Below are 8,679 nucleotides of genomic sequence, written 5' to 3'. Positions count from 1 at the left end.
TTCATTTAAGTGAAGCTAAGCCAAGAAATATTGGCGGCTTTTGATCTTTTTGTCTCTGTCTCAATAGAACATTAAAATAGGTTAATTTTGAAAATGGAACTATTAGATTAGCCAATATTAAAATCTTATAAGCCAAGAAAATGCTGTTTGCTGATTCTTTTAAATAAAATTTTTTTTAGTTTGTCAAAAATCAAAAGAAAAATTTTAAGGAAATAAGCTAAGGATGAATAAAATTCAACTGAATAAATATTATAAAGGATTCCATCACATTGTCACATGACCATGTTAATAGTTTACAAACCAAAAGTTTCAAAAGACAAGACTGAAAAACATAGTTAAAGAAATGATAACATAATTCCTTTAAAAACTAGTAGTAACAAAGAAAGGTCCAACGCAAATTAAATAGGAATTTTTTTTATACCATATAGCTGTCCATCAAATTAATATCCAGCAAAATATATATTTTCTGTATATTAATTGTAACATACAAAAAATATACATATTTTATACGTAATTAATATATATATATATATTTTATATATTAGCGAGCGACTGTAATTACTTTTGGGCAAGCGATCAAATGTGTTAAAAGCCCTTAATATAGTAATGATGAATAAAGGCCCAAAAAGTATTGGAAATTGAGAGAGAGAGAGAGAGATCAATGGATTCTTCCAATGAAGGTATCCAAACTCATCTCACTTGCATCAGTAGCTTGCAGCTCAACTTGGACACCATCTAATTCTCTCCTGAATCTGTCTTTTGAACTTGCATACAACATCTTACTTCTCACCCTTGCTGTCTCTGGTGACCTATATACATTCCAACATTGCAATTAAATAACACATAAAAATTGTGAGCTCTTTAAGATATGTCTTTGTTAGATAACAATATGTGAGTATAATGGTATTAATGATCATTCAACTTTCTGTTTATCGCACAAGTATGATGCCAGTTTAGCAACTCGAGCTCCTTAAGTAATATCCACGTGGCACTACTTATAAAAATACAATGAAAAACTATGTTATCGAAAGATAACCCTGTGATGTGCCACGTGGTGAAAGACATCGGGTATTAACTACGGTTTGAAATCATGAGGTTTTATATTGCCATGTGGATATGATAAGATGAGTTGCTGACATGACTATAATTAATATATTACTTGCATAATAATTTTGTACATGTGGCAGAGCACAGATGTGCTCTTGATAAAGATATGACACGTGAGTCTAACTCAACTCAAAAATTAGCTCATAAGGAGAGAATTGCTTAAGTTCATACAAGCATATTTCTAGTCTATTCCGCAATCAATGTGTGACTCTAACCAACTCTAACACCTTCTTCACACCCAGACCCAATTGGAGCGTGGATCGAGAACCCAACATGGCACCTGATTCTGATACCATGAAAAGATATATAACACTTGAGTCAACTCAACTCCAAAAGTTAGCTCATAAAAGGCCAATCCATTCCTTAACCAATGTAGAAGCTTTAACCTACTCTTTTGGGACCAAATTTAGCATTTTTTAAATAATATATAGGCACAATCGAGTCATTTTCTAAAAGTTAGAATGACCATCTAAGATATTGCAATCTCATCAAAACTTGACTTTGTTACTATGCCTACTTTGACAAGCTTTGGAGAATCACAATCTAAGAAGTAATTAGAACAAGAAGGAGATATTGAATGATAAATGATTGGAAGTTTTGTTGCTCGAATCCTTAAAAAATGTCGCCTCACTCAAGTTAGATTCTCTAAAAATATTTTTTGGATTCTCCAATACACATTCGAAGACAATTTTAAATAATTTGAGCAATATGAATTGGTAGAATAAAAAAGTTATGAGAAGGAAGGAGCTACCAAGCAACAAAGAAGATCCTGCTTTTCTGGACATTTTCATCAGTAGTCCAGTCATAGTCAAAAACAGCATAACGGCATTCACTTGGAGGCATGCTGTTTGCAAAATCATCATGTGTCTCTGCCTGTCCACCAACTTTCTCAACCACAACTTGCTGCACAGATTCATCAATCTTGAAAACTAGGTACCTGTGGTTCCTTTTTGCTTTCAATTCCAAGAACCTCAGCTTGCACTCATCGCTCACTGCTATCCCTGATGCTGAATTCGCCTATCCCACAAAAAATATATGATAGAAGACATACATACAAAAGGAACATAGCCAATAAACAAACCATGTCGCGGACTATGTTATTTCTGTGACAACATTAGGCAGTGACGGAGCCAGAAATTCTTATAAAGGGAATTAAGAAAATGCAAGAATGTCACACTCGCGATTTGAACGTACCACCTAAAACAAATTTTGAATCACCATTGCTAAAGGGATTTAACCAAAAAAAAAGAAAGGTAGCTAGAGGCATGAAACATTTCGCATTTACATAGGATTCGGATTCGGGGAAGGGACACACTCCAAAGGAGTATAATGCTCGTGATCTATAGGTCAGAGGGAGATCATTTTATGATTGCTTTAAGGCTCCATCAAATTAATTTAACAATATATGATAAATTTCGTTTTTGACCTATTTGCATAGTCATAATAATGTATCAACGGATAGGATTCAATTGAACTCCCTTCGAACCATATAGCTCGGCCCTTAGAGTTAGGGAAGTGGAATTTTTGGTATATAAACTTCTTGAAATTATGTAATGCAAAGGTTGAGAAATCATTTTCTGACCCTTTTCTATGATATTTCATGGTTTTTCAATAATGATGTCACACTTAAACATAATACAAAATAAAATACACCACATTACAATTAACACACACAAGATCTGGCTATGTTAAATCAGAAATACTGAAACCGCCTCTACGATTTTTGTTACAACATGATGAACATCACAGATAATTTGTGAAGTGAAAGGAAAATAAAGAGCATAGAACATACCATTTGAGTATCGGGCAAACAATTTTGGTGTTCTTTTGAAGGAAATGAAAAGGAAGCAAGTTAAATTTTTTTGGAAAAAAAGAAAGAGAAGGAAAGAGTAGAAAGAAAGAGATCCTTAATTTTGGGTCTAAGAACTGAACAAATGTTCAATACAGAGGTTCTTTAGGACTTTTTTTGGACAAAATTAACATGCTCCATAATTCCATACTTATTATGCAACGACCATTTTTGCTATATCAATATTTTCACCCACATATTATGGTTATTCGTTATTTCTCCTATTATTGTGGATTGCTTTTTGGGCGCTTTAAGACTAATCAATGTAATGGAAAATAAATTAACAATCAGTTTAGTGGTATCGATAAGAGTTTTTTGACACGATCCCCTGATCCCCTGTAATTTGTAAATCTTCAAGATATTTTATATCCTTAAAATATGTAAATTATTCAACGAAGTTATAGCTAGCAAACATGAAAATACAAACATTTTTGTACAATTCTCATAACAACATTTATGGAATCTCAACTTTTGAAAAATATGTATGTTGTCACGATTCAAACAGGGCCGTGAGTGGCACCCACACAAATTCCTCTGGCGGAAGAACCAAAACTATACCCCAATTAGAATCCTAACACAGGAACATGCATTCAAAAGATTGTGGAAACATTTTTTAAATAAGTTTTAACTGCGTTTTCATAAACTTAGGAAATTAAACAAACAATCATCAATACAGTCAACATGCGGAAGTAAATCCCCCTCCCCCTCAGGACTTGAAAGTCATTATACCAAAACTCTACTAAGGAATAAGTCTAAGAGTAAGGGGATACAACCCCAAAACAATAAAATAAAATAGTCTGAAAATAGAGTCTAAGTGCGAAAGGTTGGACCGAGATCCTAGAAGAATCCATGGCAGCCTAAAAAAGCTGACTCACCCTTGAATCCTAAAAGTTAGTGGCCTCCTAACTGAGATATGTCAGCAGCTACCTGAAGATGCCCTGTACTCAATAAGAAAAGAGCAACTGCAGCTGGTCAAAGAGATCATCTATATGACGCAATGGGTACTTATTTCAGATGGTGACTTTATTCAACTATCGGTAGTCTATGCACTTCCTCATACTATCATTCTTTTTCTTAGCAAACAAGACTGGAGCACCCCACAGGGAAGCACTAGTACAGATAAAACCTTTATCAAGGAGTTCTTGGATTTGAGCCTTAAGCTCTCTCAATTCTGTCAAAGCCATGCGATAAGGAGGAATAGAGATTGGGCGAGTGCCTGACTCCAAATCAATGCAGAAATTTATATTTCTATCCGGGGGCATACTAGGAAAATTGGTAGAAAACACTTCCTTAAACTCAGAGACCACTGGAATAGACTCAATAGAGAGGGACTCGTCTTTGACATCTCGAATATGAGCCAAGTATGGTAAACAACACTGCCCCACCAGTTTTCTAGCCTGAATGAACGAAATGATCTTAGCTGGCTTACACTTGTACACCCCTTCTCACTCTAACCTTTCTCTACCCGAGATCTCTAGAGCCACGGTCTTAGCATTACAATTAAGCACAATATAATAGGGGGACAACCAAGTCATGCATAAGATCACAAAAAAATCAGTCATATCCAAGATCACCAAATCTACCCAAGTCTGAAAATCCATAAACATAACTGAACAAGCACAATAGATACGAGTGACTACAATAGACTCTCTAGCTGGGATAGAAACATTGATGGAGGCATCAATCATATCACAAATCATATCAAGACCCAAGGTGAACTGTACTGACACATAGGAGTAAGTAGAACCCGAATCAAATAAGACAGTAATCATCAGGTCACAGATAAAAATAGTATCTCTGATCACCGCATCAGATGCCTCAACCTCTGTCCTTTTTGGAAAGGCATAAAATTATTCCCTGTTGTCCTAATGAGCATCCTCTCTACCTGGCTGCACTGCTCCTCTTGTCAGAAAACCTCTCTACCTGGATGCGCTGCTTCTCTTCCTGTATTACCATTACCTCAGCCTCTCTGATTCCCTCCTCGCTCACCTTATGGACGTCATCTACCATTATTATCTCCGCCTATCGGTACTAGTACTCTAGTTTACTGCGGCACAAGATCAGTCCTACTAGGGTGGGGAAAAGTTCTCCTCACATTCAGCCTAAAAGAGCTAGCTCACCCTTGAATCTTGAAAATCATTGACCTCCTAACTGAGGTCTGTCAGCGGCTGCCTAAAGATTCCCTATACTCAACAAAGAAAAGAGCAAGTGCAGTATCAGTATATTTAAATAATGGTGCACTGATAAAATGACATGGCCAACTCAGTCAGTAAAACATATGCAAGCAGCTGTATTATAGTAATGATAGGCATCCATGAATATATTACTAATTAGCAAATTCATAAGCATTATTCAATTTCATAATGTCAATCTCAAACAACAGCCAACAATAGTCCTCTCATGGGTGTCCTGTCATTTGTGTGTGTATGTGTATCGGAATGTGACAACCGATCCAATATATAACAATCACAATTATAATCACAATCCATAACAAATAGTTCACATACTTGCACAATCAAGTGACAGGTTCATTGCATGTAATTGATCTCATAAATTATTTCATTAAGCTTATTACATCTTTCCTAGTCTCACACATGATGACAATACTATCAATTACCATAACAAGCACATGTAACATAGAAAGGAATGTTAAAACCATCAGCTATCTCGAAACCAAGTCTTGGAAACTCTAAGCAGCTGGAACTTTCCCTTTTTGAAGTCTATCGGCTTGTTCTTGGTCTAAAGTTATACAAGAACTACAAAAATCAATGAACTATTTTTTTTAAATAAAATTTTCATCTTATATATATAAAAGTAAACTGACGAGTACAAGAAGGGGGACGTGAAAGGCCTTACCTCCAAAAATAAAATGTAAGATATGTAATGTGAGGACTCCTCTCGACTAGGAAGATCAAGTATAGGAAACTAGTTCTATTCAACTAAGGTACAGAACCTAGCTAAATTGAAGAAAATCAAGTATACCCAATTTCCTTTGCATGGGTCGAGATCGGTCATATCTTCTGTGATGTTCGACTACCGTTTCCGAGAATCCATTCGGGCTTTACATTCTTGGATCCATATAATAGCTAACATACAAGTTGTTGAAAGTTGTTAAAATTCGGATTTTGCCAAAGAAGAAGAAACAAAGGGGTTCCATAACAATCAGCTATCTTTTTCAAGGTCGCTCAACTAACGTCTCCGATTCTCCGTTCGGGCTGAAATTTCTTGGGCTCTACAATTGTTGTAGTTGCTGTATTCCTGCAAAATTTGGAGCATTTTGATGATGTATACTGTTGCTCCTCTTGAGAGTTACTGTTCTACCTGCAACATCGGCCGTCTTTTTCAATGTCGCTCGACTAACGTCTTCGATTATCCGTTCGAGCTGAAATTTCTTGGGCTCAACCATCTTTGGGGATGCTAATATCCTGCAAAATTTGGAGGATTTTGGATGTTACATGATGCATGTTGTTGAGGGATGATGGCTGCTGCTGAGGTTTGTTTCTGGCATCTGATTCTCCTTAGTTTTGACAAACTTGTTGCAAGTAACAACTCCTCTTGTTTTTGATCTTGGGATCTTGCTAAATCTGTAGAGCTGCATGTCTGCAAGTTGTTCAAATTATCACAGCTGGAGTGTGTTGTGAATCTGTACTGATAAATAGACAAACATAGATGGCTCAAGAGGTGCAATTTCAGGTTGGTAGGAGTTGTTGAGAGATGTTCCTGATGAATGCTTTTGGATTATTGTAACTGCTGTAATCTTGGAAGAGGCTGGAATGTTGTTCCTGCTGTAGTTTGTAACCTGCACAGAAATAAAAACAAAAGGCAAAATCTAGAAACAATTCTGTCACCCCAAAAAGAAGCACTTCCCTTGTGGCTCCTCTTGTTGTTACTGATGTAGAAAATTCCAAGATGTGTAATGTGATGTATCTGCACAGACCAGCAAACAAAAACAAAAACAAGAACTTGAATGTGTCCCATGTGTGTTGCAAGGAAACCAGCCTGGGCTTCCAATCAAGATTCCTATACCTGTTAAGCCAAGAAGGAAGAGAAGACAAAATATAAACTACTTTACTCCTTACCTCTAAAGTTAGACTGGTTATTCTAAGAAAATAATAAAGATAGTAATAAGGAAGGGAGATTTTCCTTTTGCCAGGAGTTCTAACTATGAGATCTTCAAGGTATTTATAGCTATGCATAGACAAAACCATGTTGAAGTTTGAGTTAGAACCAAAATGGAATGAGTTAGGGAGGTTTCTTGATTCTCCTGAGTTTCTTTCTTCTGAAAGAAGGCATTTCAAGCTTGTCCATCTCAAGGTGTGCCTTAGCTTGTTTGGGGAGATCATGCTCAGTGAAATAGAGTTCAGGAGATTTGCATTTGTGGCTGTGTTTGGATAAGACATCAGTTATGTGGTTTGCTTCTCTAAGGATGTGTTTACAGCTGAAAGTTTGGAATTGGTTGATGATGTTGTTTAAATTGTCCAGCAGCTCCTTTATTGACCAAGGGGGTTTTGCTTCTTGTTGTAACCACCTGATTAGGAGTTGAGAATCTACCTCTAACTCTACCTGTAAATAACCAAGATGAATACACCAAGATAGACCAAAGATAGCAGCCCTGATTTCTGCTTGGTTGTTAGTTCCTTCCCCCAATGGAACTGCATAGGCAAAGATAAGGTCACTATGAGTATTTCTAAGTATTCCTCCTCCACCAATGTTACCTGGGTTGTTAAGGGCACTACCATCTGTATTTAGCTTTACCATGTGATCACCTGGTTTGATCCAGCATACAGGGGTAATTTTGGTGTCATGGTAGCATTGTTCCACTGAAATGACTAGGTCCTTCCAGTTATTTGGCCATTCAATATAAGGAAAAGCTGTGATGAGCAGGTTAGAGATGTCTTTGTAGACAGAAAATTTGACTCTTGAAAGGTTAGATTTCTTCCTTTCATATTTGGAAGCATATCTATTCTTCCATAAGTTCCAACAAATGAAGACAGGGATTGCTTGTAACAGGAGCTTATATGCTTCATTCTTGTATTTAGATGTCCACCATCTCATAAGCATATTTCTAAGAGGTGTGTAATCCTTTTTTATGCCCAAAGAATCAGCAAACACCCTCCAAGTATTCTTGGAAAAGGTTCCAGCAACAAAGGTGTGATCAATGGTGTCTTGGCCAGGTCTATCACAACAATGGCATTGAGAGGGGGCTTTGCCAAAGCTGGTTATTTTCTCATTGGTAGGTAATTTCCTTCTAAGAGCTCTCCAAATAAGAAAGGAGCATTTGAAAGGTATTAGTTGGTGCCAAGTACATGCATTCAACATAGTATTTGTCCTCTTGTCTCTAATGAGCTCCCAGGTAGAAGAACAACTGAACTCCCCATTGGTATTAGGAATCCAGCATGGATGGTCCTGTTTGAGAGGATGGTAGCTGAATTGAGTTGCTAAAATGTTAGGAACAAACTGAGAAGGGGCTTTTTGGATAATGAGATCAACATTCCATTGGCCATTAGTTAGAAAAGCTAAAACTTGGGTGTGGTTAAACCTACAACTGTTAGCAGAAAAGTGAGCTAAAGGGCCAACACCTAGCCAGTTGTCCCACCAAAAAAGGCAAGAGCCAGACTTAATTTGCCACTGAATGTGAGGCTCAATGTTGTGTTTGCTGTTCATGAGGTACTTCCAAATGAAGGACTAACCAGTGTCCCACTTTTTTGCAATAATATTGGCCC

At 36.8% G+C, this 8,679-nt stretch overlaps 1 pseudogene; it reads right to left on the bottom strand.

Annotated features, from left to right (window-relative positions):
- Positions 1 to 658: 658 nt before the first annotated feature.
- LOC129875796 (actin-depolymerizing factor 10-like) lies at positions 659 to 2,160 on the bottom strand (annotated as a pseudogene).
- Positions 2,161 to 8,679: the final 6,519 nt, after the last annotated feature.

The sequence above is a fragment of the Solanum dulcamara genome, chromosome 12 (assembly GCF_947179165.1).
Source record: "Solanum dulcamara chromosome 12, daSolDulc1.2, whole genome shotgun sequence".
Lineage (NCBI taxonomy): Eukaryota > Viridiplantae > Streptophyta > Magnoliopsida > Solanales > Solanaceae > Solanum > Solanum dulcamara.
Note: the sequence above shows the minus strand (reverse complement) of the source record. Positions and strands in the feature narration are given on the sequence as shown.